An 18,662-nucleotide genomic window follows, 5' to 3' on the forward strand; every position below is an offset into this window, starting at 1 on the left:
CGTAGTCTGCCTAGAAACAAAGAACCTCAGTCTGGATAGGAGAATGTTTACTATGGAGTGGTCCTGTGTTGTATGCGAGAGAGAGAGAGAGAGAGAGGGCAACAAAAGCTTTTGTTTCTCGTGACCTTCCCGAGAGAAATCGTAGTGACCCCTGCCTGGATGGTCAGATAGGTGCATTTCTTTTAGCACAATGGGTAGCCGGGACCAGGGTGGGAGCAACTTTTTTTTTTTTTTTCCGTTTTGGCTGTGCCCCGTTGGTACGGTGGTTGGTAGGAGGTGTGCCCGTGGCCAGGATGCCACGCCATTCTTTGCTGAATCACTGTAGGGACGGCTGCCTGTTTAACAAGCACGGCGAAGCACACACCATTATTTGAGCAGAGCTGATTGTGAAATTCCTTGTGCACAGGGGAGTCCTTGCTGTTGCGCGCTGTGTTCTGAAACACTCTTCGGGGATGAGCATAATTTTCCAAACACATCAGGGTGAGAAATCAGTGCTTAATGAATCCATTTCGGATTAAAAGTAAGTTACTGAATTGTGTTCTGGTTGGAGCAGCGGGCAGGGTCTAATTATGAAAGGCAACACAAGTCATTTTTTTTTATTTTTTGGATTAACTGCTTCTGAAAATAAAAACGATGGTGGATCGTGACAGGTAAAGTGCCTTACCCTACCTTTCGAGTAAATTGCATCACATCGATATAGAAATAGATAAATATAGGTATACAGATTCTCCAACTGAAAATTTCCCGTGCCCCTTCAAGGTGGGAACTACATTTTTCTCTGTGAGATTAATAAAGAAATCAAGGTACATAGTATCTGATTCACTCTCACACGTGCCGATCAGGAACAAAATGGTGCACTGCCGTGAATGCCACAGAGTTTACAGCTCTCAATGGTACCCGCAGCTGACTTTGGCACATTTATTCCCGCTATAATACAACAAAGATTTCCTGCGTGGATATTGTGCAGCTTTACTCCAGCCATATGCAGTGAAGGTTGTTTTTTTTTTCTTGCGGCATAATAAATATGTGTGGATGTGAAAACTGGAACCTGATTAGTAAATCAGGGACATTTGGACTAGTGGGCATATCAGGAACACTGAAGTTGTAGGGCAGGTTGAGCATGTGATTCGAGCCTGTATTTAGAATGAGGTAACAGTCTGTGCCAGGTTAGCGCCGTCACATGCCACACAAGGCGCTGATAAAGCACCGCCTGCTGCGATCTACACAGTGCACAGTGATGGTGGCACTGGATGGATAAGCCCGGGATTTTCCCGTTTTAGAGGGTGCACTGTTGAGAATGTACTGCTTAAACAATAACACACAATCAAGGCATGCATTATTGATCCTGGGTGTATTATGAGGCACTTTGTTGAAGGCTTAATGGTTGCAATCCATTTTAAACTCCTCTGTTAGCTCAATAATACAAGGGACACATATTGTCTAACTGTACTTATAGGTTAACACAAAAATGTTATTATTGTAGCTACATAGTAGTTTGAGTAGATAAGGACAACTTGGCTCACCCCGTCTACCCAATTGACCCCTGCCTACTGTGCCAGCCTTCTGGGAGCCCATTCCAAGCATTCACTGCCCTTTCAAATGAAGAATCATTTCTTCACATTTCCTATGGACCTATCATCTTTCAGCTTTATATCATAAACCTTTCCCCTTGAATTTTATCAGTGGGAAATGCTAACATCTTGTAGTTTACATCGAATATTTCCATCATAAACCCCTCCCCTCCCCTCCCCCCGTCTCTTCTCTGGGCAGTACAGTTTGAATTTCTTTAGCCTCTCAATCAGGCTGATATTGCAAAGTGCGCTGAGCTGAGCGCAGTGTTTAACACGCTGTTGGACGTGCGTTTTGGACATGCATCCACAACCCCTTATATAAGGGGTTTAGCGCATCCATAATGCTCGTCCAAACCCCCCTCCCAAAACTAATAGCGCTCACCACATGCAAATGCATGGTAATGAGGCTATTAGTAATTCGCCCCAGATACCATTAAAAAAATGTGCGCTCAATCTGCACATTTTGGGCCCGATTTTAAAAGACCTACGCACATGGCCAGGCCTATTTTCAAAGGCCCGGCCATGTGCGTAAACCCCCGGGATGTGTGTAAGTCCCTGGGTTGCTTAAAGGGCGGTCCGGGGGGAGAAGGCGAGGTCTGGGGGCGGGGCTAGAGGTGCCCGGCCATGCGCATAAATCCCCGGGATGCGTATAAGTCCTGGGGTTGCTTAAAGGGGCGGTCCAGGGGGGGGGGCTAGAGATGCCCAGCACAGCAGCCATTTGCCACTGTGTCGAGGGATCGCGTGCCGGCAGGGTGCCAGCGTGCGCAACCTGCACCTGCTCAAAGCAGGTGCATCAGGTAAGACAAGGATTTGGGGGGTTTTGGATAGGGCTAGGGGGCGGGAAGGGGTAGCAAGGTTAATAGAGGGGGGTAGCGAAGTTCCCTCCCAGGCCGCTCCTAAATTGGAGTGGCCTGGGAGGGATCTGCAGAAGGTTGCGGGCGTCGGCGCGCGCAGGTTGCACAAATGTTCACCCCCTTGTGCGCGCCGATCCCCGATTTTATAACATGCACGCACTAGCGCACGCATGTTATAAAATCGCGTGTCCATGTGTGCGTGCCAGGTAGCTTAATATCCTAGTGATATTAAGTCGAAGGGAACCAAAAAAGGTTAAAAAAAATTTTTTTTTACATTAAAAAAAAGGTGTAGGCAGGTCAGGTTGGGGAAACAAATGCTCAATTTTACGAGCATCCATTTTCCTAGCCTGCGACAGTCAGCGGGTTTGGAAAACGGATGCTAGTAAAATTGAGCGTCCGTTTTCCGAACCCTCTGACAGCCACCTCTCCTAGGTTTCTGCTGCTAAGGAGGTGCTAGGGGTGCGCTATTGTCCCTAGCTCCTGCTTTTTAGCATGACCCCTTATTTAAATACAGTATTGCATGCCCAGGAGAGGTGGCTGGACATGCATTGGGAAAGTGGGTGCTGAACACTGAGCGCCTGTTTTCCCGCTCACTTTACAGTATCGGCCTGTTTGTGGGGCATATGTTGCAAGCTTTGCACCTACCTTGTAGTTATTGGTTTCTTGTACCTTCAGAAAGAATTGCTTTATGACAGTCAACAGTCACATACAGTCAGCTTGTAGCTTTACTTCCTGCATGAATGGTATTGTAGAACTGTGTTAATCATTGTACATACTGTACACACTAAGATGTTTGCCTTACGCAATGCTGCTGATATGCTTTAAGCAAGATAACAGAGTTATCTATGGGTGGCAAGTCAGTTCCCTTAAGAAAACTGTTTGGAAGCATAGGATAAGCATAGAGGATCTATGGCTGTGAGCTAGTGAAGGTGAATCCAGAGATCAAGTGGGGGTCTACAGTATTGCAACAAGATTACAAATTGGGCAGACTAGATAGGCTCGATGTCTATTTGTTTTTTTCACTTAGGAACCTACACACTAAAGGTTTTCTTCTATTGTGCACCTAGGAGTAAACGGACCCTTAGTCAGCTAGATACAATAGGTGCATTGCAGTATCTCACTTCTACCTGCTTCCAGACTGGTCCCAGCCAGCAGGAAGGGAAAAAAAAGAGGTTGAATAAAAAAGAAGAAACAAATGTTTTATATGTTTAATGATCCTTTGTTACATTGTACCTTGTTTAAAAATATACAACACTAAATGACAAAATAATTACCACAACTGACTAGTCATAGACTCAAGGATAGTTTTAAACTTGCAGATTTCCAAAGATATAATCAGTTGTCCAGATTGACACTGCTTAAAAAGGTGAGAAGTGTGATTTTCTGACAAGTTCAGGGAGTGCTCGTTTCGTTCCTAAAGTGCACTTGTCTAAATTGGTTGAGTGGTCTAGTTTTCAGAGCAATGGATGTGATTTAGGAAAAGTCAGGGGAATAAATGCAAGACTTCCCATTGCTACTGACCCCGTTTAACCTTGGGTGAATGACTTCATGTCCCTATTCCTTTGGGATAAGTTGAAAACCAGACAAGTATCCTAATCTGGCATTCCCTACAGATTTAAAATATACATCTTTATCTGTTTTGGATGAGTTGAAAATTGCAGTCACAGATTACAATGGCAAACCCCAACCATAATCCTTGTATTTGCCTTCAGGTAAAGTTTAATTCAGTGGATCATGATCAGCCATGGCAAAAAATAACCCCGGAAATTGGGGAATGCAAGACAAAAGTCATGCATGCTTGTGATTTTTTTTTTTTTTTTGGGACCATCTCTGTTAGCTGTAAAAAGAAAAAAAAATCAAAGGGTAAATTTGATTATATGACTTCTGCATTTGAAGCTCACATTGAAGGGGGGTGTTTGCATGACAAACATTACAGGAGTAGCATGAGCAGGAGAGCAGCACAGACTGAAGACAATAGTGCCTCCTCTATGCAGCAAAAGGTCGTTATGAATAGGAAGTCAGCCTTCTCTCAGGAGTCAGATCCGCTGGAATACTGTAGCTTTTTAAAGCACTTCCATTTTAGAAATAAGCACAGTTTAAAATGAATTAGCGGGATGCCAAGAAAATGGACAGCAGACCCTTGTCCTCTCTTTTTTTGTTTGTTTTGTTTTGGTTTTTTTAAATAATCATGGCTCCCACATCAATTTGAACCTTTAGTAATGGCACCCTTCTGGCTGTCAGGAGTAGAACAAGAAGAAAGCAACAAAGCTATTTTCTGGTTTATAAGGGGCAGATGCAATGCAGTGCACTGTATAACCCGCAGTCGGACGCAGGATAAATAGGCGCTAATCCACCCACTAATGTAATAGGGGAATTAGCACCTACTTAATGTGCGTCCGACGCGGAGCGAATGAGATAGCGTTCATCACATGCAAATGCATGTGAATGAGCCTATTACTCATTCACTCCGCATGCAAAAAGATAAATGTGCATCTGAGACGCACATTTATCGCTTTTCTGTACTTCTTTTTTAAAATAAAATAACTCGGCAGACCGCCGAGTTATGAAGACCGACGCCGGTAAACTCGGCCTCGGTTTTCATAACCGGCCGTCTGCCAGTAATGGAAATGGCCGGCCGTTTTCATTACTGGCAGACAGGCAGGTTATGAAAACCGAGGCCTGAGTTTACCGGCGTCGGTCTTCATAACCGGCAGCCGCGGTGGGTCGCGTTAGCAAGGAGGCGCTAAGGTCGCACAAGTGACCCTAACGCCTCCTTCCTAGCGCGACCCCCTAATTTACATATTGCATAGCACCCCCCTTGCGTGCGCATGCGTGCGTTAAGAAAGCGGGCGCTGAAATGTCGCTTTCCGCGAACATTATTGCATCGGCCCCTAAGTTAGTTAATGTGAAATTGAACTTTCTTCCTAAAATGGAGGCTGATTTAGGGGGGGAAAAAATTCAGTTTTCTTACTGTTTGCAAGGTTTATCCTTCTATTCAAGAAAGATTTGAAACCTGCCATGAGCAGGAACGACTGCTGCTAAAGCAACAACTGTGACAAATATTCTATCTGGAACAAAGGAAATACACTTACTAATGTCAAGAGTTTCTAGGTCAAGAGAGAGATTTATATTTTATAGACTCAGCAGTTTCCTCCTGCTTCTCTTTACTTCAGTAGGAACCAGGGCCTAGGATCCTGTTGCCATGTGCCTTTATTCATAATCATGCAATTCAGGGCAGTCATTGCAGTGACAAACCTGGGCCCTGAATCCAGCCACTACGTATCACCCTTAGGCAATGACCATGACTTCCTCCTCCCTGGGAACTGTGATCATTGTCTCCACGACAATCCTGTCCAACCTGGGAAGCAGAAGACCTAACCCGGGGATTGACCTGGAGATCTTCCACATGGCAATGCACAGGGCTTATCAAACGAGTCACCGGGCCAGCTGAGAGAGCTTTTTACTTTTGAACACAAGATATCCCAGCCCAAAAAGAGTCCATCTAACGATGAGCTGTTTGAATAGCAAATGAGGACAATGGAGTAGAAGACACTGATGCTACAGAATTAAAGGCAAAGAGATACAGAACGACTGAGAAAAAGTGGATGCAAAGAATTTAGATACAAATCTGAAAACTTTACATTAAATCTGAGGAGGGTTTTATATATATAAATTGTTATATATATATATATATATATATAATACAAAATATCCAGAGTGGCTATATTGTTTGCTTCTATTTTGTAACTGATATGTCTTCTCTTTGCTATTTTTGAGTTAGATGAATAATATTATGGGGAGAAAAATAATGTAACCAGTCAAACCATTTGCTGAAACATGCTATATCCCAGCATGAACCATGAAATGGATTCATTTTGCTTGCAGCCCTCAAAACTGTGTAACAATAACAAAATTGAATCATTTTTTTTCTTTAACTTTTACAAAATGTACAATAAAAAAAATGTAATTTATGTTTGTAACAGCAAATGGCAAGTCAACTTGCCTTCCATAATGTTTTCTGGTTTCTTCAAAGCAACTTACTACAGTTCAGAAACACAGATCTGCTATGTAGAAATCTTACTCCCAAAGTGAAGGAAATCGCCCCAGACACACAGAATCTTATCGCATAAGCAGTGTCTCCTGATGTCTGAAAAATCCTGTCAATATCTCTTAGTAGTGGTTCTCAGCCCTGTGCTGGAGGCACACCTGACTCAGGTAAGCAGGATATCTATAATGAATATGCATACAATGGAGACCCAATGTATGCAAATTAACACATGCAAATCCATTGTGGCTACCCTGAAAACCAGACTGGTTAGGTGTGCCTTCAGGACTGGGTTGGGAAACGCTGATTTATAGTTGTCAAGCCAACCTATCCTAGGACACAGTGAAGTGGAGATTGAAGCATCAGAGTGGTAAAAAACAGGCATGGGTTATTCATGAAGGGATTGTTCCTCTTTGATGTACAGCATTGATAAGAAGACAATAAAGGCAAGGTGAGCTGTGCAAATCATATGTTGCTCACCCATGGCTTCACTATGCTAATCAGGTCTTGAATAACTCTGTAGATTATTCTCTTTTAACCTCACATACCCAGATATCACCTTGCCCTTCGCCCACACTCTAACTAAATCAAGTTGTTTTTCTGCAGTAACCAATAACAACGTTATACTTACTTATTTAATCCTCAACCTAGTGTTCTTCCTCAATCCCTTAGGGGTTTATTCTTCTAAGGTTTGGACTTAGAAAAATTTCTGGCGGATATATGATCAATGAATGTGGCAGAAAACAAATAATCACATTGCACTTTTCAGAGGTCCTGTGTATCTTAGGAAATCTATAAAAATTTCCTTTATGTATGCTTTTCAGTTGGATCCTGCTATGAATTGTGTAATACATTATCAGCTTTATTATAAATTGCAGGAGGACTTTGCAATACTGGAAGATTGGGCATCCAAATGGCAGATGAAATTTAATATGGACAAGTGCAAGGTGTTGCACATAGGGAAAAATAACCCTTGCTGTAGTTACAAAATATTAGGTTCCATATTAGGAGTTACCACCCAAGAAAGAGATCTAGGCATCATAGTGGATAACACATTGAAATCGTCGGTTCAGTGTGTTGTGGCAGTCAGAAAAGCAAACAGAATGTTGGGAATTATTAGAAAGGGAATGGTGAATAAAACGGAAAATGTCATAATGCCTCTGTATCGCTCCATGGTGAGACCGCACCTTGAATTCTGTTTGTAATTCTGTTCACCACATTTTAAAAAAGATACTGCAGAAGGTACAGAGAAGGACAACCAAAATGATAAAGAGCATGGAATGGCCCCCATTTGAGGAAAGACTAAAGAGGTTAGGACTGTTCAGCTTGGAGGAGAGATGGCTGAGGCGGGATATGATGGAAGTTTATAAAATCATGACATGAAATGGTGTTATGTGTTAGAATAAGAGAACAGGATTTATTACAGCCAGCTTTCCTAATTTCCCCAAGTGTAAAAGGGTTTTAATATTGGGAGGGGGGGGGGGGGGTGCAGAAGGAGAGTTTGGTTAACTCGAGAAGCTGAAGGTAGTGAGACTTGGTTTATTCAGTACGGGGCAATGTGAGACTTTGCTGCTCCCCCTCTTCCCAGACTGCTGCTGACAACATTCATCTGTGACTTCTGCTATTTATTAGCCCGGGGTCCTGCGGTGAGAGCTTGGGAGCAGAAGGAGAGTTTGGGAAACCCAAGAGAGAGACTTTGAAGGTGGTGGGACTTGGCCAAGAGTGTTGTTTTAGTCAGCACGGGACACCCCCTTTCCCCAGATTGCCACTGACACCAGGCATCTGCAACTTCTGTTATTTAAGCCTGGGGCCGTGTGGCACGCAACTGAAGCTGTGCACCTTTCTGAGCTGAATGGGGAAGAAAATGTAACCCTTACCTTGGGTGTTCAGTCCCAAGGACACACAATCCCGTTTATAACCCCTGGGGCTGCTCTGGCTAGCTGACTCCTACCCAGCTTGACTCTATTGAGCTGATCTGAAAGGATGACTCTTCGGGTTGAAAAGATTTTGGGTGGGAACGTGCTGATCCAGCCAGGCTCCCGGTGAAGAGGGATGGCTTAAAAAACCCCTTCACAACAAAAGAGTGTATTTTATTTCTTGAAAAAAAGGATACAGCCATCAAAACTCTCACTCGGAAAGATCTGTCACCGGTCCTGCCCACCTAGGGAGTAGAGTGGGTGCTCATAGATCTTCAGTCTTCTGGCTTGAGAGCCCTTTTGCCCCAAAGAGAAATCCAGCAAAACTCAATCGTACTGAACCACATACATAAGGATCCTCTGGTAGGATGTGCGCAGAAGTCAAGCCCGTACAAAAATGGGGAAACCTGATGAGGCAGGAGGCCTCATCAGGTTTCCCCTTTTTTGTACTCCTTTTTTTTGTACTCTTTTTTTTGTACTCTTTTTTCCCTCCCTCAGCAGGGAGGGAAAAAAATCCTACATCTTGACTCTCTGGTGTCTCCTGTAAAATGAAACAAGCCACACCTTAAATCACAAAATGGCTGGTTATAAAGGGTATGAGTAACCAATCCCTGCTGTCCTAGGTGAGAGGAGGGCAAGAGAGGATGGATAACTGGAGATGTTTTAGAAAAAGGGAAATGGAACTAAGACAAAAAGTAGCGGACTGGGGTGGGGGTAGGGGGTGTCCAATTATAAAAAGAAAAGTCAAAGTTTGGGCTTCATCACCAAAGAAGGTTGCTACTCGAGGGCCTATGGATGAGCCTGTCTTTCACTTCTCTCCATTGCCCACTGTGGATGGGAGCAGTGAGAACTCGTCTTCAGGATTCTCTCAGAGTCTGAGCAAGAATTTTTCCCCCAGGGTTGCCCAAGATAGAAAACAGGCACCTGTAAGTCAGGTTTTATTTTGTTTTTTTACTGATTCTCAGTCACTTAATACCTCTTTGCCTGCCGAGAGTCCTACGCAGGCTGCAGAAAGACATCTGGTGGTGAATGCTGTTGAGACTGGGCTTGTGAGTCTTCAACAGGTGAGTTAAGGGCATTCCCCTTCCATCAGTAGTTCCCCCCTCCTGAAGTTGTTTCAGGTGAGATTTAGGAACCTGCTAAAGTCACCTTTATTAGATGTTTGGAGATTGGTGGCTAAGATGGAGAAAAATGTATCCCAACCACTTGTTCAACTTTGCAATTTCTCAGGTGAAACTAGATCTAAGATGGAAGATCATAAGACTTTTAAGTCTTGAAGGTTCTTTTGCTGTTCTTATTTCCAAATTGCTACTTTGCAGCGTGCATCTGTTTCCCATATCAAGGGTAGTTTGTTAATTCACAATCAATTGGAAGCACTGGAGAATATACAGAAAAATAAGAATGTGAGCTGAGAAGTGCCAGAGAGAGAGAGAGAGACTGACTCTTTCCAAGGCTCTCCTATAAGCAAACAATTTATACTACTGTAAGAGGGATAACTAGTAACTCAGGGTGAGGTTTTGGTGGTGGCCTAGGTTTTGGGGGTCAGTTTTACATCCACAGTCTGAGGTATGAACAGCACAGTAGACATCAGTGAAGATTTTATGTGATTTGGAATGATGAAAGGTACACAAAGATGAAATCTATACATTGAACGCTTGACCTAGCTTGATAGCAGCTAGGTAGAGAGTGCATCAAACTAGGTCCAGAGTACATTGTACAAATCTCATCTTTGTCTATTTATTTATTTGTTTTTATATACTGACATTCAAAATATATATCACATCGGTTTACAATAAAACATACATAAACAGTTAAGTTAAACAGAGACCAGGCCGGCGGGGGCCGAAGAAATGAAGACCGGCGCTGCTAGCCGCTGCCGGAGACCAGGCCATCCATTGCTTCTACCATGTGACAATGGCACCGATAGCCCCTGTCACATGGTAAGGGCAAAGGGCCACCAGCGCCATTTTTTTACTGGCAGCCGACGGCCCGAGAGTGGGAGATCGCTCCTGGGATCCCTGCTGGACCACCATGGACTTTAGACAAGATTTGGGGGGGTTGGAGAGGGTGGGGGATTGTAAATAATTAAATCTGAAGGGTTGGGGTGGGTTTGTGTTGCTGTTATTGAGATAACACCAGAATATTTTTTTTGTATGGTGAGTTGTACGGCAAATGTTCTAGTTCTGCTTTATACCCATTACAGAGGGTCTGGGGTGGGGTTAGCCTGTGACTGTCATGTGTTCAGTGTGTCTTGCATGTGAGGACCATCTATCAGGTGTGTCCTGACAGAAAAAAGGTTGAGAACCACTGACCTAGGCAATTGGACCTCCTTCTTCTAGCCCTCGAGGACCAGAAGAGGAAATGTGTTGTGGGCCCGCATGGGCAGGAAGAAGGATGCCCAATCATCATAGCTGGAACGAGTGGCCAGAAGAAAAGACTGAGAGGGTCAATTGCAGCATCAGCCAGCCACACGGTAGGAGAGAGGCAGGATCGGTCGGACTGTGGGGCTGAAGAGAGGCAGCGATCGACCGGGCTGCGCAGGAGAGAGAGGCAGCGATTGGCCAGGCTACGCAGCAGGAGAGAGGCACCAATCAGCCAGGCTGCACGGCAGGAGAGAGGCAGCGATTGGCTGGGCGCGCTGCAGAAAAGAGGCAGCATCTCTGCTGAATGAGGAAGACAGTGGAGGCCTCCTGATGCCATGGAAGTTCAAGAAGAAAGCTGCTGCTGCTGCCTACACCTAGGATGGAGAGTAAAAAATATATATGCGTGTGAGCATGTGTGAGTGCACATGTATATGAGAGTATATGGGGAGAGAGAGCATGTGGGGGGAAAAAGAGTATGTGTTTGTGAGAGCATGAGGGGGAGAGAGAACATGTGTGTGTGTGTGTGTGTGAGAGAGAGAGAGAGCATGTAGGGGAGAGAGAAAGCAAGTATATGTGTATGTGAAAGCATATGGAGGAGAGAGCATATGTGTGTGTGTGTGAGAGAGCATGTGGGGAGGGAGCGAATGTGTGAATGAATATGTTTGAGTAAGCGAGAATACCTGTGTTGGAGCATGTGTATGTAAAAGAGAGAGGAGAAAGTCTTTGTATCGCAGCCACCGCCTCCTCTCATTAATCCATGACAAGCTCAGACTGAAAATCAAACGTTCCCAGCTATGGATTGTGAGATATTTTTTATCCTTATTTTAATTATTGAGCAGTGTTTGTGTTTGCTGTTTTTAAATATTTTATTGGTGTTTGGTAAAGCTTTCAAAATTTGCATGAGTTTTTAATTATTGGACATTCTATTCATCAGCTGTTTTGAAATTATTTTTAGTATGATTTTACTATTATGATTATATCTTGATTTTATTGTTTCATGATGAATGGTGACATTTTTGTTTTTCCATTGTTGCACTGTATAGAATTGGGTGTGTTGCATTTTACAGTTTAGTTTTTGTCTGTACATTTCTATGTATGCTTTATGTGGCTTTATTCAGTATTTGGTGGGGGTTTGTGTTCTGCATGCAAAGACTGACATGAAGCATTCTTTTAGCATGTGGTTTTCTGTAGGGATCTGTAGTAGCTTGGCCTGTTCTGTTTTCCTGATAGGAGGTGTATTGATATTTTAGATTCTGGTGTAATATTTGTGGTACTCTTTTTCATGAGTGTTGGCAGATAATACTGTGTTGATACGGGAGGACCATGCCGAAACATATCACAATAGGTATGAGGCCATATGAATTCCAAGATGCAAAGTTTTCTTGTTCGCATCACGACAGTGCATGAAATTATCACAACAACGTGTATATTAATTTTACCTCAGAATGTCATTTTTCATGTAAAATATGTTGTTATAAATGCATAATTTAAAATTGTGTATGGGGAGGTGGGGGAAGGGGGTGCTAGGCTGTAAGGTTTGCCTATGGTGCCTAATACCCTTGCACCAGCCCTGCTCTGACTGTGCATGTAAAACTGACCCCCAAAACCTAGGCTACCACCAAAACCTCACCTCGAGTTACTAGTGGCCTTTTACAATGGTATAAAAGGTTGACTAATATGTGAGCCTCTCCAGAGGCTCGCTCTCTCTCTCTCTTCCCCCCTCCCCGAAAGGGGAGTTGCGATTTTTATTGCAAATCCCGTTTCAGGCATAACGCCAGGAAAAAAAGGTGTAGTTATTTCCGGCATTAAATCGTGTGATAATGTGTGTTACACAATCACATGCAACATTAAACACCCTTCATTTTCATAAACTCCGCCCAAACTCCTCCCCTTTAAATACATTTATTGAATTTGCATACACATCTCGCGATGTGTATGCATGCGCTATGGCATTATCGCGGGCGTTAGGGCCCTAACACGATTTGATGAATGACCTCTTTAGTTTTTTTAATTCTCCTGAAACTAGGCTTATGCCTGCAAGAGAAGAGACTCATTTTAAAACTAGCATGTGTGCCTTGCCCCGGAACGCCCATGCCCCGTCCCGGAGGAAGTGGTGAAGACCAAAACTGTGAAGGATTTCAAAGAGGCATAGGATAAACACTGTGGATCCATAAAGTCTAGAGGATGTGAATGAAGTGAAGAGGCATGGGGGCGACTTGCAGGAATGATGCTACTACCTGGAGATTAATATCCTTATTCAATAAACATACATACAGTTAGGGCCGGATTTTAAAAGCCCTGCACGTGTAAATCCGGCCGGATTTACGCGCGCAGGGCACTCGTGCGCCGGCGCGCACATAGCCCTGGGACGAGCGTAAGTCCCGGGACTTCGTAAAAGGGCAGGAGGGGGCGTGTCCGGGGGCAGTTTGGGGCGGGTCCAGGGGCGTGGCACCGGCCCGGGGGCATGGTCGAGGCCTCCGGACCAGCCCCTGGGTCGGGTGATGGCGCGCCAGCAGTCTGCTGGCGCGCGCAGATTTACGCCTGCTGAAAGCAGGTGTAAATCTGCCAACAAAGGTGGGGGGGGGTTTAGATAGGGCCGGGGGGGTGGGTTAGGTAGGGGAATGGAGGGGAAGGTGAGGGGAGGCGGATGGAAAGTTCCCTCCGAGGCCGCTCCAATTTCGGAGTGGCCTTGGAGGGAAGAGGCAGCGCGCGCCGGGCTCGGTGCGCGCAGGTTGCACAAATGTGCACCCCCTTGTGCGCACCGACCCCGGATTTTATAAGATACATGCGGCTACGCGCGTATCTTATAAAATCCAGCGTACTTTTGTTCGCTCCTGGTGCGCGAACAAAATTACACGCTCGCGTAAATTTATAAAATCTACCCCTTAATGCGACTCCAAAATTGCTCTATGCTTCAACGGCAAGAGGAAATGTGAAAAAAAAAAGGATTTGCATCCACAAAAAAGCAGGGGAGTAGCTTGCTTGATATGGCGGTTACTACCCCAAACCAAATAAGCCTGATACTTCACTTTCAATGATATCCAACATAGTTCTCTGCTTCAACGGCAGGGGGAATGATGAAAAGATGTTTTATATTTGGACAACAACAAACAAGGACTGAGTTGCACTGGCTGGATAAACATGCGTGGGAGTAGCTTGCTATGACGGCGGTTACTACCCCTAAACAATTAGCTAGGTACTTCACTTAGATGCAGCTCCAGCACTGCTAACTACATCGATGGCGGGAGTGGAAGGGAAATAGATAGATGGCGGGGGTGGAAGGGAAATAGATTGATGGCGGGGGTGGAAGGGAAATAGATCGATGGCGGGGGTGGAAGGGAAATAGAACCAAAATGTCACTTACAAGGGACAAGGGTAACAGATAAGTATGGGGAAAAAAAAAAAGTGAAAGCTTGCTGGGCAGACTGGATGGACCGTTTGGTCTTCTTCATCATTTCTATGTTTCTATGTATATGTTTCTTTTCCTCCCCCTTATTTCTGGTGTGTGCATGGGTACATACCCGCGTAAGTTGCGGCCTTTTAAAATCCTTGTTGCTCCCACACGGCCCACATATGTATGTGGGCATTTTTGCGTGAGCAACGATTTGAAAATCGATCTCCAAATGTTTAAGAAATATTTCTGTGATATTTTACTTATTCCAGAAAAAGATGTTCTTACCTTATCCAAGATCTACTACCTTCCTAGGAAGAGAGTAGTGAGGGGTGAGGAGGGTGCGTTTGACAATTTGGCTCTTGTAAGTCCTGGGATTTCCACATTTCTTGAAGCCTCTATCGATGATCGACCTACTAGGACTACGTTAATTGTTTCCTTTTCCATAGAACAAGATAAAGATTTAAATTTTTAAAAAAAAGTTTTCTTTAAAGATCTATCCTCCTGTGGACAAAGAATTCAGGTTTTCCCTGCTCTATCGCGGGTGGCTCAAGCCCAGAGGTAATTTCTTTTGATGAGACAAAAGGTAATAGATATTGGGGTGACATTTGGTCTTAAGAACCCATGTAAATGCTTGGTTTCTTATCGAAATACTATTATGTTTTTAGATCCATCATAATTCGATCGCTTTCTGTTAGATAAGATTACATGAACCTGAACATGATATAATTGCGATGGAGAAGGTACAGAGAAGGGCTACCAAAATGATAAAGGGAATGGAACAGCTCCCCTATGAGGAAAGACTAAAGAGGTTAGGACTTTTCAGCTTGGAGAAGAGATGGCTGAGGGGGGATATGATAGAGTTGTTTAAAATCATGAGAGGTCTAGAACGGGTAGATGTGAATTGGTATTTTACTCTTTCGGATAATAGAAAGAGTAGGGAGCACTCCATGAAGTTAGCATGTGGCACATTTAAAACTAATCGGAGAAAGTTCTTTTTCACTCAACGCACAATTAAACTCTGGAATTTGTTGCCAGAGGATGTGGTTAGTGCAGTTAGTATAGCTATGTTTAAAAAAGGATTGGATAAGTTCTTGGACGAGAAGTCCATTACCTGCTATTAATTAAGTTGACTTATATAATAACCACCGCTATTATTAGAAATGGTATCATGGACTAGACTTAGTTTTTGGGTACTTGCCAGGTTCTTATGGCCTGGATTGGCTACTGTTGGAAACAGGATGCTGGGCTTGATGGACCATTGGTCTGACCCAGTATGGCATATTCTTATGTTCTTAACCTAAATATGGGGTCTGTATGAGGGCTTTTGAGATTTATAAGCTACATATTTTTCTCAACTCTGGAAGAGCTCTTCTTTCCTTTATTTTTTTTTAGTTATTTTTTCGTTTCTCCCCCAAAATTTGATGTACCAAATATTTTTCTTATTTTATTGAATTTTTCCTGTTGGGGATCATATTTTCCATATTTCATTTGATGCAAATGATTTAATTAAAGTTTAAATAGAAAAAAAAAGGGGGAGGGGTTAGAATTGATAAAGTCATTCCCATAAGTAGTAATGGGAGCTGCATAGCAGCAGCAACGATCTGGCCCAGAGTTGTGCTAGTCTCAAACAAAACAGCATATCCAGTCCGAGGGCTGCCCAAAGCACACAACAGGCACACATATATGCAAGTAAATAGGAGTTTATGGGCACATCTGTGGGCAGATGGAACATCTATGATGGTTTCTCCTTTCTGTTTTCAAGCTACAATGAAGATTTCTTTTTTGTACTAGTGGCTTCTGAATATTTGCTTTTACAAGAGTTGCTTGTCATCTAGTAGCTTAAAACATTTGCAGTAAATTGAGCCCCAACTGAATTTTTCACTCTTCCTTATCTCCAATCTTTAGGTTATGTCTTTGTAATGGTGCCTGACCTGCCATATATTTGAATGCTCTGCTGTTCTAATTCTCCTTTGTAGCATCATCTTCTCCTGAATTGCTATAACTCTATATTCCAATGTTTTCCACAAGTCCACATTCTGTAGGCCTCCTGTATGTTTAGATTGCTACAATTGAGTTCTTTCCCTAAAGAGATTAGCATTTATATTTCCAGTAACCTTGGAGAACATCATGACTTCCTCTCTATTGACTTTGATCTTCCATGGATTTTTTTCCCTATATATATGGCATTGTCTTATTTATTTATTCATTTTAAAACTCTTATATACCGCTTGAACAACAGGAGTAGACCCAAGCGGTTTACAAATTGAATATACATAATATTCAAAATAACATAAAATAAAGTAAAAAAACCCAAGCACCATAATTTAAAAGAAACAGTAAAAAAAAAAAGTAGAAAAGGGGGGAGCAATACAGACGTGGGAGATTATTTGAAAGCAAGAATAAATAGGTAGGTTTTTAAGTGTTTCTTGAAGTCCTTGTTGTCGGAGATTAGTCTCAGGTTATCGGGAGGGGAATTCCATACTGAAGGGCCTGCAACAGAGACGGCTCGATGACAGGTAAGATCTAGTCAGGCTAGGCGTAGAGTTGGGACCTCGAGTAAGCACTTGACAGAGGAGTATAACAGTCTCGAGGGTTGGTAAAGCCGGAGGAGAGTGCATTGCCATATAGCTGAGGGATTATGAATTAGATTGTGAATAAGACAAAGAATTTTATATTGGATGTGTAAAGAGATGGGAAGCCAATGTAAAGATAATAAAAAGGGGGAATTAGATCTCAAGTTTTTAGGCTTCAAGACCTAGGTCCTTTTGCATCCTTCCACTGCTTCTTTTCACCCATCTGCATTTTTTTTTTTTTTTTTTAAATCTGTCCCATCATGTAATCTGCCTATGATTTAATTTCTTTTTTTTTTTTTTACTGCTTCTCCTTTACAATACCTTCTTCACAAATCCAGCATCCAACTTGTTTTCATCTCTTTCATCAGTTATTGCCTCTTGTATTTTCTGTCCTTATTGGATGGTGGCAGAGTCTTCCATACCGTAGTACACTTTTAATTATGAATGTTGGCAAAGCTTTTTGGAACGTTATGTTAAAGCTGCAATAGAATATTACAAATATTAGGGCAAATTTTCAAAACTTTGTATGCTTGTAAAAATTAGCATTTATGCACAAGTAGCCTATACTTGCATATTCCATATTTTATGAAAGTTGAAAATGAGCATGTTTTTTCACTTTCACATGCACGTATATATGCATAGAAAAGTGGTGGTCTAGAGATATTCCATTGCGGGACCAACTCTTATGCATGTAAATTGATATCTTTGCCAAATTGTATACTTTTGCACCTGTTAATTAAGAGATATAAAACATGTTTATTCTGTAGTACTGATTGGCTTAGAAGTCTGGGTAACTGGGGGGAGTTTAGGCTGATAAATCCAGGATGGTCTCAAATGACCTGAAGAAGGACTGGGTAAACTGGTGGATTAATTGGTAAAGTGGCTATTTTCATTTATGTGTGCATGTTTTAAAATTGACTGATTTATACATGTAAACCGGGACTTACGCGAGTAAGTACCTCTTTACTTTTGCGCATAAAATATACATCCGCATATTTTTAAAATAGGTAGGAAAAGTACATGCGTTCAATGCATTGATATACATGGTTTCAATGCATTGCATGTATTCACGTGTATGTTGCGGGACAGAGATACGCGTATTTTATAAAATATGCGTATATCGTATGTGCAGGTTAGAAAATACTTGTGTATATCTGCTCGCAGTCATATAAGCGTGTATGTGCTGTCACGAGCCTTGTTAAAAGTTATTTTATGTATCTATCTGATTTAAAACATAAACAAAATACCTGTGATAGGGGCAGCCGTGCTGGGTCCACACCCCACTCAAACACCATTAAACAAAGAAAGTACCCACAGCCCAAAATTTGAGTGGAAATAATAAAAAGGCTGCAGCTTTAATGCACAACCCTGACAATAGGTTTACACTGTGTATCTCAGCCTTGTCTAATAGATGGTAGCGACCTACGGAGGAGAAAGGAGAACCGTCTCCCCATCTCCCCACCCCAGTCAAGCAAATCCTGGCCAGCAGTATGTAGGTCCTGGCCATCCAGACAGCTAGCACTGACCTAGCAAATCTGTTGGTCCTCCAGGTCTGCCACTGGCTGAAAGAGGAGTCACCAGCTTCTGTTTTCCAGGTAGCCTTATGGTACCTGGTGTCCCAAATGTAAATCTGGAAAGGAGGATAAAAGGCACAGGCAGTGGCCAGCTCAGCCTCTTTCTCTTTCCTGCCAGAGGTTGGGGCTGGTCTGAGTTCACTGCATCCGCCCACCTACCCACTACTGGGCAAGCAGTTCTTATTGTATTAGTTAGGCTTCATGAAATGTTCCAAGTTCAAGTATGTCCACTCAACATGTATAATGTTGTTTGCATTTATTAATATTTGTAGTTATATTGCTATATATTTATATTGACAAGGCTCATTGAGAGATTCCTAAGAAAATTAAAAAGTTATGTGATTGGAGGCAATGTCTTTTTTGTGGCTTGCA

General features: G+C 42.9%; 1 protein-coding gene across 1 annotated transcript in view; it reads left to right on the forward strand.

The window, feature by feature from the left end:
• The first annotated feature begins 298 nt into the window (after window positions 1-298).
• The window catches only part of MBNL3 (muscleblind like splicing regulator 3), a 272,637-nt gene continuing 254,273 nt past the window's right edge, over window positions 299-18,662 (forward strand). Inside the window, exon 1 of the mRNA XM_029606676.1 lies at window positions 299-480. The gene's annotated coding sequence lies outside the window, so the exon portion shown is untranslated. The remainder of the gene's footprint in view (window positions 481-18,662) is intronic.

This window comes from Rhinatrema bivittatum, chromosome 6 (genome assembly GCF_901001135.1).
Source record: "Rhinatrema bivittatum chromosome 6, aRhiBiv1.1, whole genome shotgun sequence".
Lineage (NCBI taxonomy): Eukaryota > Metazoa > Chordata > Amphibia > Gymnophiona > Rhinatrematidae > Rhinatrema > Rhinatrema bivittatum.